Here is a 19,066-nt window from a genome sequence, read left to right as displayed (position 1 = left end):
GAATTGGGTTGAGCAACTTCCCTGGGTCCTCCTTGGTCTTCGAACGGCTGCTAAAGCAAACGGCGACACTTTTCGGCAGAAAAAGTCTATGGGGAAACGCTCATGGCCGGCCCCTGGCTAGTTTTTACGCTCCAATCCAGACACCGAAGACGTTAGCCTCGCCCAGCTTTGTGGAAGCGCAGGAAAATTCACGCCCTGCCACAAAACTTATGCAGACAGGACAAAGCAATTTAGGCCTGCCTCGCTGGTCACCTGCCCCTACGTCTTCGTCAGACAGGACGGTCGCTAGCTCCCACTCTCACGTCCTTATAATGGGCCCTATCATGTGCTGGAGAGGACGAAGAAGGCATTTAAGGTCATGGTCCACGAAACAGAAGACTGGCTGACTGTGGACAGATTAAGGCCTGCTCGTTCACAAAGCGATGTCGACGTGTACGAGCAGCAAGGGCGGCGCCCACGAGTACTTCCCCAGAACAAACAAATAGAAGACGCAAGAAGTCCGACCAAACGCAGTTCCAAGAAACTACAACCAGCAGTCAAACCCCCTGTTTCTCCTCAACGGGGCTGCATCCTGAGACTGCGTATCGAGAATAACGGCCCTCCAGTCATAGTGTTTCGACGAAGGGGATGCCTGCAACCCCCGTCTTGCTACAGCGACTAATATGTATATTTTACCCATTTATTTCTTTTCATACAATCATTAAAATGATCCCCTTTTAATAACTGTCTTGGGGAGGTAAGTAGTTGCAAAGACAACATGTAGGACGTTGTAGCACACTTTTCAGCATTGAAAATACAGTATTCTCTGTAAATACCCTGTATATATTGATTATGCATTTAGGCGCGAAATCATTTGCCCTTCATTTTTATGTGTGATTCATTATTATATGTACAGTAAAGTGTGGGCTTTTATATTAATCATAACGTCAGTGTTAGAAAACACAAATGCCTGTTCGCAGTCGGTCAGTCACCTGCCCAGCAGGGTGCTACTTTGCTGTCCGCACAGGTCAATGTCCTCTGCCCATCTCAGGAATAAAGCATCACTCGGCTATGGTCAGTCTCTCGTACCTCACAACCTTCCTTGCACAGGGAACCCGTGAGAACCAATGAAGGCAGCTCAAAACAAATGGGCATTTTATTAAGCATTAGGCCAGTTACTTTTAACCGAAAACCGGTTAAAAAGGTTGGCGAGAGTGAAAGACTACGTATTTACCGAGCTGAAATAGAAAGTGATGGTTAGTCGCTAGTGCTGGTGTGAGCGCTAACTAGAGGCGGGTTGTTACACCCTGACAAAAAAGCTTTATCGGCTGGTTTCAGCATCGCCGAAATAATACTCCAAAGTAAAGAGCGGACGGTTTGTATTTTGCACAGGAACAAAACCAGTTTCAGGAGTTAAGCTTCGAGAAGCAAACACAAGGTTGAGATTTAGTCTTAGGGTAAGCTAAGGGTACGGTGGCCTACACGGGTGTGATACACTTCCCACGGGTTGGGAAGTAAGCAAGGGTCAGCTCGTAGGGTCACGATGGAAACCTTAGGTTAGGAGGTGCCCTAGCGTTGTTTCCATTTCAAAACAATTCCCACAATCATAAAACCTCTAAAATATTGGTTTTTCCCTTTACATTTCCATCAGAAACATAAATTACTTGAAAATATACCAATAACTCTTCTTATTTATTTATTAGGAATATTGTATTGGAGCCTTTGTACAACAACGGCCAGTTCCTTCAGCAAGCATAAAAATATGGACACCCACTAAACTTCGCCCCCCCTAACCTAATCTACGAGACGTGTGCTTACCACTTACCTAATAGGGGGCTGATGCCCCCCCTGCGACCCCCTTACATTACAGTATACTTAAGTCTTCATCTTACAGGTGGCCGTTATTATACATACACCCCAGCTGAAACAAAGATAAAAGAATTAAAGCTTTTTTTTTTTTTTGACAAAAAATTTGTAAATTTATGCATTTATTTAGTAGAATAAAAGAACGATATATTGACATAAAACATCAAATTTTAAACTGTTACAATCTATAACTTTTTTTATAATACTGGAAATCATATAGAGAATTAACAGCACTGTACAGGCTATTTGAATTAACAGTACAGTCAGTGTTAACAGACGCCTTTTATTTCTGTATATTGATTTTCACATTTTTCATTAATAAATAATTGCATTTTTAATCTTTAAGTGTAAATAAATATAAATATGGCTAGAATATTGTTCCATATGATTAAAAACAATAAAAATAATCAAAATATCATTAAAAGAAGTAAAATAATGATATAATATACTTGGCCAATCCTAGGGTAAACATGACTTTACAGACATCCTTCAGGACAAGTTGCCTCAATATGGCCAGGGTTGTCTAGGGCCAATAGTCCTGGATCCATCCTCCCACGAGCTAGAATATTGTCCCAAATGATTAAAAAACAATAAAAACAACCAAAATAACAAACAAAACACGTAAAAACAATACCCTAATCTACCCGGCCAATCCTAGGGTACACATGACCATAGAGACATCCTTCAGGACAAGTTGTCTCAATATGGCCAGGGTTGTCTAGGGCCAATAGTCCTGGATCCATCCTTCCACGGGCTAGAATATTGTCCTAAATGATTAAAAAAACAATAAAAACAACTAAAATAGCAAACAAAACACGTAAAAACACTGCCCTAATCTACAGACAATCCTAGGGTACACATGACCGTAGAAACATACTTCTTTACCATCAATCTAAGCCTAAAAAAAGACATTTTTTAAGCCTAATATATAATGTTGGGGGTAATTTATTTAATTATCAAGCCATTAGTATTATATTATATCATATAAATACAAAATTATTCCAAATTTACCTTTAATTTCATAGATATAAGACGAAAAACTCCGAGTCTTGGCTCTTCATTCCTTCAAATGTTTGTTTACATTTTTCTCGGGATCCAAAACCCGGAAGAAAAGTTAAAAAGGTTCCAGTTACTAAATTTATTTTTCATTTTTAAATACTTATTTACGCTATATGAGAGTTTTAATACTTGTTTAAAGAATTAAATATAAATTTTAATTGTATTTTTTAGTTGTTTTAGGTCTCATTATGTGAAAATACAGTAAGGAATATGAAATAATAATACAGATGCTGGCATTTTTTGGGTCATTTCGTATATTGTGATTCAGTTTAACGTATATTATCATGACTTAATTCACCATTATATGGTAAAATTATTTTTTTTATTTCTACAAATACTATATTTTATTATAATTATTACTTTATTATAATATTTAACTAAATGTATGCTACATTATATTACTCACATATGAAAACATAACAATTTTTCATTTCTGGCTGGTATAATTTCATGGTGTTCATATGATAGAATACAAAATAAACCAAATAATCTTTATTTTGGTTAAATTTTCATTATATTATGCATAAATGACCAATAAAAATTAAAATGTACTGTACATTGGGAAATAATGTTGATACGTATATACATAATCATATAAAAACATATTCGTAGTATAGGGCGAGTTCTGGACGAATCATAGTTTTTTTTTTCTTTTAATTCATAAAAATTTTTTTTTTAGTGAAATAACCTAAATTTGAAGTGATCACTATAAAGTACAATCATTCAGCCACGTTGTCTCCGAAATTAAAGTCTTGATTCAATCCAAGTTAATACAAAGAAGCCTAACCTTGGTTTTCCACTGTCTTGGGTTGGAGTTCTCTTGCTTGAAGGTTCACTCAGACACATTATTCTATCTTATCTCGCTTAGTTTTTTAAAATCAGTTTTTATATCTAATTCATCCAAGATCTATTTTTATATTGTGACTGTTCTGAAAATATTTCATTTCAATTGTTCATTACTTTTGTAGTTTATTTCCTCACTAGACTATTTTTCCGTTGGAGCCCTTGGCTTTATAGCATCCTGCTTTTAAGACATCTATGCTATTCTCTATATCATCTAAGCAGAGTTATACTGTTTAGTATCATAAGTTATTAAAATGAAAATTATAAATAACTTTCATGTTAATGTTTTCGTTAAATTTGATTGGCAAGGGTGTAGGCCTATATGGATTTAGGGGCATTTTGCCTAACTATAAGTAGCCTTTTTGGGCTCAAGCCATGTCGTCCTGATAGAAGGTTCCTTTAGTAGCTCCTTTGGATATATATAACGACTAAGAACGGAATAGGAAGCTACTGAAGGAACCTTCAATCAGGACGACATGGCCATCTCACCCAAAAATAGATTTTTCGCTTCGCTCAAAATCCGTTTTTTACTTACGAAATCAAAATGGTGGACAACAAAAAGGAAAAAGAAAAGCAGCATTAAAGTCCTGCATATAGCACACAATAGGAGGTGTACTTACATCCATGCCAGCAAAAGATGACCTGGCCAGCTACTCATATTAAAGATTTGTAATAACATCAAATGTGCCTTTTGACACAGTGAGTAGCAGCACCAGTGATGGTACAGTATTTACATTGTATATTAGAGCCAGGATTACTATTGGAACATTGAAACTATTATAATTTTGATAACAAAAACACTGAAACATGAGAGAGAGAGAGAGAGAGAGAGAGAGAGAGAGAGAGAGAGAGAGAGAGAGAGAGAGAGAGAGAGAGAGAGAGAGAGAGAGAATGAATGAATGAATGATTTAAAGTTTTCAGGCATCCTGACATCTAAGGTCATTGACGCCGGTAACATTTAATTTATGTATACAAAAATAAAAAATGAAATAAAATAAAAAAATAAAGAGTATTCAATTAAAATAATAAAAATTGAATGTCATAAAAATTAAATATTTTTCAGAAGACCTGCTTCTGAAAGAAATCTAAAAATGCCACTTGCATGGTAGGACACATCATTTCCAAGAATCTTGGCAAGGATGAACCTGCCACCCTCACCTCGAGCCTCAAACAAATATCTATTCCGCAAGTTGTTATAATTGGGGCATTCGGTCAACAAATGCCTTACTGTTAGAGGTACTAAACAGTTGTCACAATACGGTTGGTGTTGGCCCTTCAGCAGAAACTCATGTGTCAACCGAGTGTGACCAATACGGAGACGACAAAGAGACGTCTCCTATTTTCGGGGCATCATATTATACCTCCAAGGAGATATGTCATTTGTTACTTCCCTCATTTTATTGCCATCTTGACTATCCCATTGCTGTTGCCATTTATTGCAAATCAATTTCTTGATGTCAGGTAAGAAATCATTACAGAGAATGGGATACCTTCTTGGCAGCAACTCGGATGCAGCATTCTTAGCCAGTGAATCTGCCTTCTCATTCCCACACACACCTACATGTGCTGGAACCCAACAAAATTGAACCGTTATACCTCTCCGTCCAATAATAAAAAGCCATTCTAAAATCTTTAAAACTAGAGGGTTATTAGAATTAAAAACTTCTATAGCTTGAAGGACACTTCCTGTACAAGAATGTTTTTCCTAAACCTCAAATCACCACCCTAACACTCCTTTTCCTTTTCCATTTTCTTCTCTGAAAGCTTTTGATAATTTTCCCTTCCATAAAATACTGAACGGCTTTCATCTGTCCCCTCTGTAAGAGAATGTAAGCAAAATAAATTGACTAAGGACCCATGTCCAATTCTTTTTGATATGCCTGGTTTTAATACTAAATCAGAACACACACTAATTAGGTAATACACTATAGCTTACAGTATACTGATACAAGACACCCCAACCCAAACATTCAAAGCAAATTCATTTGAAATTCAGTTCCGTACCTAGTGCAATGTTCACGTTTTGTTGCACCTAAAACACGTTTGTCGTATACATTAGACTATCACAGAAACATTAAACTTTGCAATGTCAAACCTTCATTAACCCTTTTACCCCCAGGCTCTTTGGAAATTTCCAACCCTTAACCCCAGGGGGTTATTTTTTTCCCAGCACAAATTGCAGTATATTTTCTTTAAATTGCTCTAACAGCCTTAATTTTTGTCATAGAGGGGTCAGGTTGGTCTCATTCTCTTGGAAAATGGCTGAATTTTCTCAAAAAATTATAAAAGATATGAAAAAACTTCTTTTATAGTATTTTTATGTTGCAAGGACGTACCGGTACGTCTATGGGGGTAAAGGGATGGGTTTTGTGAAACGTACCAGTACTGTTCGTCCTTTGGGGGAAAAGGGTTAACATGAAAACATACACCTTCAAAATATAATTCATTCATGTCAGCACAATCTAGGAACAAACTACTGTCAATACACATCTTAAGAATACCATTTCACCTTTGTTAGAAAAGCTTCAAGTTCCACTTCAGTGCAGTGTTGGAAGGCAGCTTCACGATAGAAAAATTTCAACTTGTTTGATATCTGAAAATATGAGTAATTTTAAACAAAACTAATGGTTGAATTTACAAGTCAAACACAAAATGAACTTTTGGTTTACTTCTATGAATTTAAAACCCCTCATAAAATACTAACGAGAGGCAAGGTCTCTTGAAAATGACAAAGAATAAACTCCTCTCTCTCTTGTTTTGATTAGAATTATACAAATGTTATCACTAGTTTTTTTATTTGAAGTTTTTTAAATAAAGCTTTCTATTTAGAACTGGTCAAAGATTCAACAATTTCAATTACCAAAAATGAATTCATTACTACAAAAAATTATAAATCTATGTTTAAATTTATGGAAACTTCTACAGCAGAGTAAATCTATAGGTATTAAAAAAAAAAAAAATTAGGTGAAGGCATGACGGTAGAACTTACGGTCTATTAAGTTTCTTATTCATGATGAAAAATTTGGAAATAATTTGTATCTTTCCTAACGATGCAAACCTTTAGCTGTTTATTAGGGGTACCGTATTACTTTCTTAAAGGACGAGCTAACAGAAAGACACGCCCTGGAAGGACAGACATCTTCAGGAAAGACTCGCAAACGAGACCTCCATGGTGTGTCATGATCCAGGGTATATTGAGGAGAAGGTGAGCAGTGAGATAGCGATCGGAGATCTGGCAAACGCTGGTGTGCTGGAGAGCGTTGACGCGCTGGAGAACGCTGGTGCGTTGGCGAGGTTGGCGAGCCACTGGAGCACGATCTCGACGGTGCCTAGCATCAGGAACGGAGACAGCAAGGAGGACGATGTGTCGTAGAAGATCAGCGCGTAGGATGAACTAGAACAGGGATGTGTCCTTTGGAAGGACGAACATCCACCGAAGGGGATCGTGCGTGATCCACAGGAGAGTTCAAGGCCGAAGTCTCCGAGGACTAGCGGCAGAGTCGTCGGAAGAAGGTCCAGGAGCAGGTGAAAGTCGAGGGCCAGAAGACGACCGACAAAGAGGCTCCTCTGCGGAGGAAGGCTGCGTTGATGAAGCCGAAGAGCCATCTCTTCACCAGAGGTGAAAGCGCACTTCTAAGGCGATGATGCCCTCTGAGGTCATTGAATCAGCAAGCTGACCTTCAGCAGCAGCAATCCTCCGAAGAGGCGTCTCTATGAGTGGCCCCTCTTGCAAAGAGAGGTGATCACTTCGAAGGAGAGATTTGCCTTGGAATTTACTCCATCCCCAACAGTAGAGGCGACTCAGCAAGGGGGGAGTATAGTCTTGGCTAAGAAACAGCAACCGAAGTCGGTGTCGAAGTGAAGGGAAGTTCTCCCTTGGAAGGGAGGACAACCCAACACCTGGGGAGGAAAACTCTCCCTCGGAATGGAAGTATTCCAACCCCTGGAGGCTGACCTCCGGGCAGCGCTCTATGCTTCCCATCAACAAGCCTTGTTCAAGTTGAAAATCTGCAATGAGCGTAGCATGAGGAAATGTAGCCGAAGCTAGTTCCACGAAGATGGAGTGCTGATCAGGAGCTGCCACGGTCGTAGAAGAACAGGAAAGTGACGGCAGATCCCCAAGGCGCAACCAGAACCGCTCTACTTCCTCAGCTCTCTTAGTCGAACGAAGAAGAATGGCATCGCTAACTGAGGAAAATAAAATAAATTATGTAAGATAAAACTCCCTCGGGAAAAGCATTTAGTGAGCAGGCGGGAAAGGTGTACACCGAGAGAACAGACACAAAATAAGAACTACGCACTCCCTTCCCAGGCCGACATTGATGGGAAAAGGATAGCGGCAGCGAAAAAACTGTAATAAAACAAGAATTACAATTAATTAATTCAGGTAAAAATATTCACTAATCGGAAGAGCCACTGGACCCTCTGGCGGGAAGGGTTCCCCGCGGAGAAGCTAGAAAGGTAAACAACAAACAATTTTAATTTCACATAATTAATGAAGAAACCAATCAGAAGCACAACCTAACCCGCAAACGGGAAAGGTGCTCCGCCCTGCAGAGTATACTGTTGGAAGCCATTGAAAGGTGAACGGCGATGACCTTGAGAAAGAGTAAGACAGATGTCAAGCTCTGAAAAGGCCGCACTCCCTTCCCCAGGTAGATTCCACGCAGAGGGGAAGGCGATGACAACAGCTGAACGATGACGTTCCCCTGCGGTGTCGGCCGAGTCACACGGAAGACTATTTGCCAACGGGATGATCGATAGTCAAGGGGGAAAGGTCGGAAGGGAAGGTTCTCCATCCTTAAGAACCTGTCGTACTACGTTGTCACACACACAGCTTAAAACACTTTAAAGAAAACAACCGGTCTCCATCCGAGCCAAAAGCAAAGTGAGGTCAATCACTGGTGTGTGAGTGGGAAGGGTAGCGAGCTAACTCACCTAACCCCCACTAACTATCGGGATGGGTGGTTAACCCTTGCTAAATTTCAATGGCTTATCCTTTCAGCTTTGGCAAAAGTAATACCCGCAATAAATGGCTAAAGTGTGTATTGTTATGAAAAATACAAAATACCTCAGAATTCGTCATTTTCAGCTTCATCTCATTATTATTATCATAATAACTATAAGAATAGAAATAATACTAAAAATATTACCCAAGGAATGTGATCGTCTACTAGCTGTAGTACTTTTTAAGATGTGAGCGCATGCGCCCGCAAAAACAAAACATACAGCTGGTGTAGCAATCATACCCTCACTGGTTTGCCTAACCCCATTGTGGGCGGGGCTTGCTATCGTTCACAAGCGGTAATAAGAAGCTGACAACATTCGTCTGGCTGCCTTGTGGGCGGGGCTTGCTATCGTTCGTAAATGTAAGCAGAAGCTACTACTGTTTCCTTGGGACTAAAGGCTTGAAATAATAATCCTGTAAGGGTATACAGTACATCACAAGTCCGTTGTGCGATTGCTCCGAAGCTCTCCATTCCATCGGGCAAAAAAGCCCAAGAAAATAACCCTGAAGGATTGTTTCAAAACTCGGTGTCTAACGAGAAGTCGTCGTGTCCTGGGGCATACTGATACATGCGGCTGACTCCAGCCATCGATAGTAAATCGTATTTGTGGCAATAACCTTGGGGTTTTGTTTTGGTGAGAGTGCATGTGCCACCAAAGTTATTTTTAGCATTTTATACAGTTTCAACAAAGACCTGTAGTTGTGTAAAACTTCTCCTCAGGGAAGAAAGTTACCCACGAAGAAGCAGTCTCGCATGAAGGATTTGTTGTCCCAGACCGCAAAGAACACAAACACTAAGCAGATTCGTATAGGCTTGCTAGCAAACATGGTGAGAATCAGCGAACGATGGTGATTGTCCGCCAACGCTTGCAACGGCTCGTGAACGCCATCTGATACTAGCGAATGCTGGTGAATGTTCACAAAACACTGGTAAGCACTCACAAACACCAGCGAGAATTACTGAATGAGAATTTGAAAAATGTCAGCATTGAATCTTACCTTCACTGCTAGAGCCAATAGTGTACACTACTGTAGCGCTGGTGAGGGTTTCACAAACCCGTCATGGTCCATAAGGTGAGGTGAGGGTCTCCCAAATTCACCAAGGGTACTAAGACGAGATGGGGATCTCGCATGAGGCGATAGGCTTGCAAACTGCCATGGGAACTAAGGCTCGCTGAGAGTCTCGCAAACCCTCGTCTCGGATTTCTCGGGTACTAAGGCACTGAGGTTTCATATAGGCTTGCCATCGAACGTGGTGAGAATCAGCGAATGGTGGCAAGAGCTCGTGAACGCCATCTGATACTAACGAACGCAACTCCACATACCCAACGGCACCGACGGACTCATTGCGGCACAAATCATTTTTCTTTCTGGCGTTTCCAAATGCAGTTTTGCCATGGCAATTAGTTACTACTCGGCTGCTTGGAATTCCTACTCTGTTAGCCGACTAAATACGGCTCACTACTGAGTTTTGGAGTGTGAGGTCAGATGACAGATTCAGACGTCTACCTTAACTCGCCCATCGCAACCGAAGGGCATGGCGCGATATTCACTCAAGTAACGCAAACAGCTCCACAGATGTTGATGGGACAGAAGTTACAGCTCCCTCCATTCACACCGGATGCAGCAACGGTATGGTTTCAGCGTGCTGAGTCAAACTTCAGGTTGGCAAACATCATCGATGAAATAATTAAATCGGACATGGTGATGTTAATGCTAACACCAGACGCATTTAGGAGGAGTTCCCCTGGCTGAAACATAGCCCGGGACCCATGAGGTACAGCGAACTGAAGAAGAAACTGATGGACATCTACGACCTCCCGGTACCCCTGAGGGCCCAGAGAGCCCTCGACCTGATGACAATGACCCTCGGCGACATACGTCCCTCAGCAGCCTGGGACGAACTGATGGACATCCTCCTGCTGAATGAGCTCGGCTGCGATGGGCGTCCCAAGGGGATAAGCCTGTCAAGGTAGATCTTCGTGCATTGCCTTCCCAAAAGCATCAGCGCCCAGTTGGAGGGTGCCAAGGACCTGGACGTTCCATCGTTGGTCGCGAAGGCCGACAAACTCCACCTGGCAAACCCAGGCTGCCAGATACGCGCCACCACCTCTGTCAACACCGTCACGGAGGAGCCAGACGAAGTAGGGGTCAACACGATCCACAGCGGGAGACCCCAATACTCCTGCCCACGGCTTCCGCTGCATGGACAGTAGCAGCAACGCCAGCAGCGCCCCCAGCAGGAGCAACAGCAACAACGAGAGGACCACTACCGCAAGGGCTTTACTTTCCCAGATGGTGCTACTTCCACCAAGTCTGGAGGAAAGGGGAGAAAACGAGTCCAACAGTGCACTCATCTAAAAAATCTAGGTGGGCGACCACGCCTACAAGCAACCGTGGAGCAGGCGAGGCCCGATCACACGGGCTTCTACATCCTCGACGTAATCTCAGGAAAAAGGTTCTTAGTGAGTACCTGCGCTACGGTGTCAACATTCCCACCTTCAAAGAATGGCCAAGGCCTCCAATCAGACGAAAGGGCCGCCCTGGTTGTCACGAACAGCAGCCCCATAACCTAATACGGGATAAGGACACTGAAGATATCACTCATAGGCCCGGAATTACAGCTGGCCTTTCCTGATCACAGATGTCAAGGTGCCCCTCCAGGGCGCCGACTTCCTCGCTCACCACGGACTGCTGGTAGACATGCGTCGCAAACGACTAGTCGAGCAAGGGACCTACCAGTCCCACCACCTCTCCAGCAGGACCAGCCTTCCCAAATGTGCTCAGTCACGCCCCATGAATACAGCTGCCTGCCGCAGGAATTCCCGGTCTTCAAACCCGAGCTTCACCAACTGAAGGGGTTCCCTGCCAAGCATGGAATATTCCACCATATCTCAACGACGGGTCCCCAAACCCACTGATGGTTTAGAAGCCTCCCTCCGCAGAAGATACAGGACGCCAAGCATACCTTCCAGGAGACAGAGCGCATAGGAATCTGCAAAAAGGCGATTATAGACGCCTAAATCTGGCCACGACACTTGACCACTTACCGTTGCCAAACATGCAGGATCTCACCGGGGCCCTCCACGGGGCCACTATATTCTCCGAGATGGATCTCAAAGTCTTATTATAAGGTCGCCATTCAGTACGACGACATCCCAGAGATGGCCATCATCACCCCCACCCCATTCGGGTCCTATGTCTTTTCCAACTCGACGTTCAGCCTGAGAAACGAGGGACAGCATCTTGGGGGACGTTCCATTCTGTACCGTCTACGTCGATGGCATCCTCATGTTCTTTAAGATGCGGGAGGAACACCTGGGGCACGTGAGGACGGTTCTGAAGCACCAGTAGGAGAATGGCCTCGTGGTACGCTTCGACAAATGCACGTTCGGGGCTGAGAAGGTGGAGTTCCTGGGACGCAAACTATCAAAAAAGGGGCATGCATCCTGTGACGTCGAAGGTGGAGTCCATAAACCAATTCTCCACGCTGACCTCCGTGAAGTCCCTTCAAGAATTCATCGGCATGACGAACTACTACAAGAAGTTCTTACCCAATGTCGCCAGTTTGATGAAACCTCTTCTCAACGTCCTGAAGGGGAAACCGAAAAAGCTACAATGAGGTCCTCCTCGACAAAAAGCCTTCAAGCAAACAAAGACTGCCCTCTGCAAGGCCACAACCATGGCCTATCAGGACCACAGGGTCCCTCTGAGGTTAACTACGGGCGCCAGTAACGTTGCATGCGGCAGCGTCGTCCTGGAGCAAGTGATTAACAACGTGCCCCAACCACTCGCCTTCTTCAGCAGGACGTTAAAACCATCCGGGACTCGCTACAGCACTTTCAACCGCGAGCTTCTGGCAGTGTACTTCGCCGTCAGGCACTTCAAATACCTTCTGGAGGGAGCTTCATTCAACATCCAGACGGACCACCAGCCTCTGGTCCACGCCTTCACCAAGCCCAGGGATGCATGGTCCACCCGACAGCAACGACACCTGGCGGCCATCTCTGAGTTCAGCTGCACTATTAGCTACGTCCCGGTAGGAAAAAACCCTGTGGACGATGCTCTGTCAAGAATCAGCATCAACTCTATCCCCATCGGGGTGGACTACGAGGAAATAGCCCGGGAACAAACAAGACGACTCCGTTACAGCAGACGCGAGGTCCTCCTTGACCTCCCTTCGGTGGTAGGACGTCAAATTACATCCCAACGGCCCCACTCTGCTCTACGATACCAGCACAGGCCGCCCTTGACCTTTCATCCCACAAACGAGATGAAGGCTGGTATTCAACGTCATCCACGGTCTCTCACACACCTCATCGAGGACTACCACCAAAGTTCGTGTGGCCGGGAATCAGGAAGGACTCATACGAGTCGGCAGGTGCATGCATGGCGTGTCAAACCAGCAAGGTCAGCCGTCACACCGAGTCAGGAGTCTGCAGTTTCCCTCAACCTACGTGACGGGTTGGACATATCCAAGTCAACATTGTGAGGCCTTTACCACTCTCGGGTGACGCCAGGTACTTCCTCACAATGATCGACCGTCCAATGAGGTGGCCAGAGGCGATTCCCATGACCAAAGCATCGACTGACACCTACACCCAGGAACTTCTCTCTGGCTGGGTCAGCCATTTTGGGATCCCAGACAACATGAAAACCGACAGGGGACCCACTTCCATATCGAACCTGTGGGTATCCCTCACTCGCCTGATGGGGACCAACCTGCACCGCACGACTGCCTGAAACCCCACAGCCAACGGCATGGTCGAAAGAGGCCATCGGTTCCTGAAGGCGGCCTTAATGGCTCGATGCACAGACGAGAATTGGGTTGAGCAACTTCCCTGGGTTCTCCTCGGTCTACGAATGGCTGCGAAAGCAAACGGCGACACCTCTTCGGCAGAAAAAGTCTATGGGGAAATGCTCATGGCCCCTGGCTAGTTTTTATGCTCCAATCCAGACACCGAACACGTCAGCCTCGCCCAGCTTTGTGAAAGCGCAGGAAAATTCACGCCTTGCCACAAAACGTATGTAGACAGGACAAAGCAATTTAGACCTGCCTCGCTGGACACCTGCCCCTACGTCTTCGTCAAACAGGACAGTCACCGGCCCCCCCTCTCACGTCCTTATAAAGGGCCCTATCGTGTGCTGGAGAGGACGAAGAAGGGATTTAAGATCATGGTCCACGAAGCAGAAGACTGGCTGACCGTGGACAGATCAAAGCCTGTTCGTTCAGAAAGCGATGTCGACATGTACGAGCAGCAAGGGCGGCGCCCACAAGTACTTCCCCAGAACAAAGAGAAGATGCAAGAAGATCGACCAGACGTGGTTCCAAGAAACTACAACCAGCAGTTGAACACCCTGGTTCTCCTCAACGGGGCTGCATCCTGAGACTGCGTATCGAGAATAACGGCCCTCCAGTCATAGTGTTCCAATGAAGGGGATGCCTGCAACCCCCGTCTCACTACAGCAACTAGTATGTATATTTTACCCATTTATTTCTTTTCATACAATCATTAAAATTATCCCCTTTTAATAATTGTCTTGAGGAGGCGAGTAGTTGTAAGGAGTCTCAGGAATAAAGCATCACTCAGCTATGGTCTGTCTCTTGTACCTCACAACTGGTGGATCCAGAGTTTTCCCATAAACTTACAACTGCGATTTCCAAGTAATCCTTAGGACTCTTGACTCCATTCACCTCAACGCCATTAACGGACTCATCAGGGTGCAAGTTATTTTGCGTTTTGGCGTTAGCAAAGTTTTGCTATGGATTTTCCCTTAACGAACTCACAAAGGAGATTTTATAAGAAGTCGTTTGAGCTCGCAACTCCACATACCCCAACGCCACTAACGGACTTGTTACGGCGCAAATCATTTTGCGTTCTGGTTTTCCATAAGCAGTTTTGCCACGGCAATTAGCTTCTACTCAGCTACTTTGAATTCCTACTCCGTTAGCGGACTAAATACGGCTCACTACTGAGTTTCAGAGTGTAAGGTCAGATGACAGATTCAGACGTTGACAGTACCTCGCCCCTCGGAACCAAAGGGCATGGCGCGATATGCATATAAGTAAAGCAAACGGTTACACAGATATCGATGAGACAGAAGTTACAGCTCCCTCCATTTACACCGGACGCAGCAACAGTGTGGTTTCAGCGTGCCGGGTCAAACTTCAGGTTGGCAAACACCACTGATGAAATAAAAAAATCAGACATGCTGATGGTAATGCTGACACCAGACGCACTTAAAAGAATTTCCTCCTGGCTGAAACAGAGGCCGGGACGCATGAGGTACAGAGACCTGAAGAAGAAATTGACGAAGCTCTATGACCTCCCGGTACCCGAGGGCCCAGCGCCCCCGATCTGATGACAAGGCCCCTCGACGACATTCGTCCCTCAGCAGCCTGGGACGAACTGATGAACATCCTCCAGCAGAATGAGCTCGACAGTGATGGGCGGCCCAAGGGGATAAGCCTGTCAAGGTAGATCTCCGTCGCCTTCCCAAAAGTATCCGAGCCCAGTTGGAGGGCGCCAAGGACCTGGACGTGCCATCGTTGGTCGCGAAAGCCAACAAACTCCACCTGGCAGCCTAGACTGCCAGATACGCGCCACCACCTCTGTCAACGCCGTCACGGAGGAGCCAGACGAAGTAGGGGTCAACAGGATCCACAGCGGCCGACCCCAATAATCCTGCCCAAGGCTCTCGCCGCGTGGACAACAGCAGCAGCATCGCCAGCAGCGCTGCAGTGGTTTGCGGACTGTGGCCAGAGGTAGCACCAAAACTGCCGAGTGTCCGAATGCCGACCACACACTAACGTTCACTACACAAAAAGGTAATACGGTGGAATACCCAAAAATCAGGTCAAGAGAAAGGAGCACTGGGCACCACCCCTTGACTTTATACTGGACAAGGGGACCCAGCTAAAAAGGTAACTGCATATTATTATTCGGAGGTAAGCCGATTTCAGGTTATGTAAGTACTAAATACTTATTGAGGAAACAAAAAAAACAATGATACTAAGAAAAAAAGAAGAAAAAAACTTAGTTTCTAAAAAAAAGCAGGAGCAACAGCAAGCACCACCAAGTCTGGGGGAAAGGGGCGCGAAAGTGTGTCCAACCATGCGCCCGTTAAAAAAACTAGGTGGGCAACCATGCCTACAAGCAACCGTGGAGCAGGCGAGGCCCGATCACACGGGCTTCTAAATCCTCGACGTAAACTCAGGAAAAAGGTTCTTAGTGGATACCGGCGCTACAGTGTCAACGTTCCCACCTTCAAAGAATGACCTAGGCCTCCAATCAGACGAAAGGGCCGCTCTGGTTGCCACGAACGGCAGCCCCATCCCCTGTTACGGGACAAGGACACTGAGGATATCCATCATGAGCCCGGAATTACAACTGGCCTTTCCTGATCGCAGACGTCAAGGTGCCCCTCCTAGGCGCCGACTTCCTCGCTCACCACGGACTGCTGGTAGATGTGCGTCGCAAACGACTAGTCGAGCAGGAGACCTACCAGTCCCACCACCTCTCCAGCGGGCCCAGCCTTCCCAGGGTGTGCTCAGTCACGCCCCATGAATACGGCCGCCTGCCGCAGGAATTTCCGGAGGTCTTCAAACCCGAGCTCCGCCAACTGAAGGGGTTCCCTGCCAAGCATGGGATATTCCACCATATCTCTACGACAGGCCCGATAACCCACTGCAGGCTCAGAACCCTCCCTCCGCAGAAGCTACAGGACGCCAAACAAGCCTTGAAGACGGAGAGCATGGGAATATGTAAAAAGGGGTTCAGGCTGTAGGCCTCTCCACTACACATGGAGGCCCTGCGGTGATTATAGACTCCTAAATCTGGCCACGACACCTGACCACTACCCGTTGCCAAACATGCAGGATCTCACCGGGCCCTCCACGGGGCCACTATTTTCTCCAAGATAGATCTCTTAAAAGTCTTATTTTCAGGTCCCCATTCAGCCCGATGACATCCCAAAGACAGCCATCACCAACCCCTTTGGGTCCTACGTCTTTTCCTACTCTACGTTCAACTTGAGAAACGATGGATAGCACAGGTCAATGTACTTCTGCCCGTCTCAGGAATAAAGCATCACTCGGCTATGGTCTGTCTCTCGTACCTCACAACCTTCTTTGCACAGGGAACCCGTGAGCCCCAATGAAGGCAGCTCAAAACAAATGGGCATTTTATTAATCATTAGGCCAGTTACTTTTAACCGAAAACCGGTTAAAAAGGTTGGCGAGAGAGAAAGACTATGTATTTACCGAGCTGAAATAGAAAGTGAATGTTAGTCACTAGTGCTGGTGTGACCACTACCTAGAGGCGGGCTGTTACACCGTGAAAAAAAAGCTTTATCGGCTGGTTTTAGCTTTGCCGTAATACTCCTCCATAGTAAAGAGCGGACGGTTTGTATTTTGCACAGGAGCAAAACCAGTTTCAGGAGTTAAGCTGTACAGAACCTAATAAAACCCACCTAACCTAACCTAGTAGTTCCCAGGTCACAACCCCTGGCCGGGGCAAGTCCCCAGACCCCCTTCCCAGGTCACACCCATTAGCCAGATTGATTTGATTTAAGTATAGATTTCTTATATACAATTTACCAAAAGTTTTTATTACAACATACAAGTGTTAATGATATATGGAATCCATATGATATTATATTTAATCAAATAACTTTTATAATAAATGCACTATAGTATAAAGTTTGTGGGTCAGTCCTCCAAACGACTCTGGGTCAGTTTTACCCGAGATTATGGGTCAATCCTCTGCCTGGGTCAGTCCTCCGGTTACCATAAATTATGGACGCCTACTAAACTAACCTTTCCCCCCCTAACCTAACATACAAGCCATGTCCTTACCTACTTACCTAACTGGGGGGCTGACGGCCCCCTGCGACCCCCTTACACTGCTGTATACTTTATCATCATACAGATGGCCGTTATTATACATACACCCCAGCACAAATGATGAAACTCCTCCATCTGAAAGAAAAATACACACGATCAGTTCAAGATAAAATTTCCAGCTGAATCAAAGATGATGAAAGAATTAAAGCTTTTTTTCTTTTTTTGACAAAAAATTTGTAAATTTTTGCATTCTATTTAGTAGAATAAAAGAACAATATATTGACAAAAAACATCATATTTTAACCTGTTATTATCTATACCTTTATTTATAATACTGGAAATCATATAGAGAATTAACAGCCCTGTACATGCTATTTGAATTAACAGTACAGTCATTGTTAACAGAAGTCTTTTATTTATGTATATTGATTTTCATATTTTTCATTTATAAATAATTCCGATTTTAATCTTTAAGTGTAAATAAATTATATAAATATAGCTAAAATATTGTTCCAAATGATTAAAAACAATAAAAATAATCAAAATATTAAAAGAAGTAAAATAATGATATAATATACTTGGCCAATCCTAGGGTACACATGACCAAAGAGGCATCCTCTGGGACAAGTCTCAATATGGCCAGGGTTGTCTTTGGCCAATAGTCCTGGATCCATCCTCCCACAGGCTAGAATATTGTCCCAAATGATTAAAAAACAATAAAAACAACCAAAATAACAAACAAAACAAGTAAAACAATGCCTTAATCTACAAGTTGCCTCAATATGGCCAGGGTTGTCTAGGGCCAATAGTCATGGATCCATCCTTCCACGGGCTAGAATATTGTCCCAAATGATTAAAAAACAATAAAAACAACTAAAATAGCAAACAAAACACGTAAAAACACTGCCCTAAAACACAGACAATCCTAGGGTACACATGACCGTAAAAGCATATTTCTTTACCAGCAATGCTAAGCCTAAAAAAGACATTTTTTAAGCCTAATATATAATGTTGGGGGTAATTTATTTAATTATTAAGTCATTAGTATTATATTATATCATATTAATACAAAATAATTCATAATTTACCTTTAATTTCATATATATATGACGAATCAATTCTCTGAGTCTTGGCTTTGTTTACATTTTTTCTCGGGATCCAAAACCCGGAGGAAAAGTTAAAAAGGTTCCAGTTTTTCAATTTATTTTTCATTTTTAAATACTTATCTATGCTATATGAGAGTTTTATAACTTGTTTAAAGAGTTATATATAAATTTTAGTTATATTTTTTATTTGTTTTAGGTCTCACTATGTGGAAATACAATACGGAATATAAAATTTTAAGACATATGCTGGCATTTCTTGGGTCATTTTTGTGTATTGTGATGGTTTTCAGTATATTATTATAACTTAATTCATCATGATATGGTAAAATTATTTATGTTAATACTACAAATACTATATCT

General features: G+C 43.7%; 1 long non-coding RNA gene across 2 annotated transcripts in view; it reads right to left on the bottom strand.

Moving 5' to 3' along the window:
- The window catches only part of LOC137637187 (uncharacterized), a 43,231-nt gene extending 24,480 nt beyond the window's left edge, over positions 1–18,751 (bottom strand). Inside the window, exons 1-2 of one of the 2 annotated variants that reach the window (XR_011043438.1) lie at positions 18,689–18,751; positions 17,621–17,735 (exon numbers count right to left, since the gene is read on the bottom strand). This is a non-coding gene — a long non-coding RNA (uncharacterized lncRNA). Of the gene's footprint in view, positions 1–17,620; positions 17,736–18,178; positions 18,409–18,688 lie in introns of those variants that run through there. The other variant, XR_011043439.1, reaches the window with a different exon arrangement.
- Between the last annotated feature and the right edge of the window lie 315 nt (positions 18,752–19,066).

Source organism: Palaemon carinicauda, unplaced genomic scaffold (assembly GCF_036898095.1).
Source record: "Palaemon carinicauda isolate YSFRI2023 unplaced genomic scaffold, ASM3689809v2 scaffold570, whole genome shotgun sequence".
In the NCBI taxonomy this organism is placed as follows: Eukaryota; Metazoa; Arthropoda; class Malacostraca; order Decapoda; family Palaemonidae; genus Palaemon; species Palaemon carinicauda.
The sequence above is the reverse complement of the archived record's forward strand: the minus strand, read 5'-3'. Positions and strand labels throughout refer to the sequence as shown.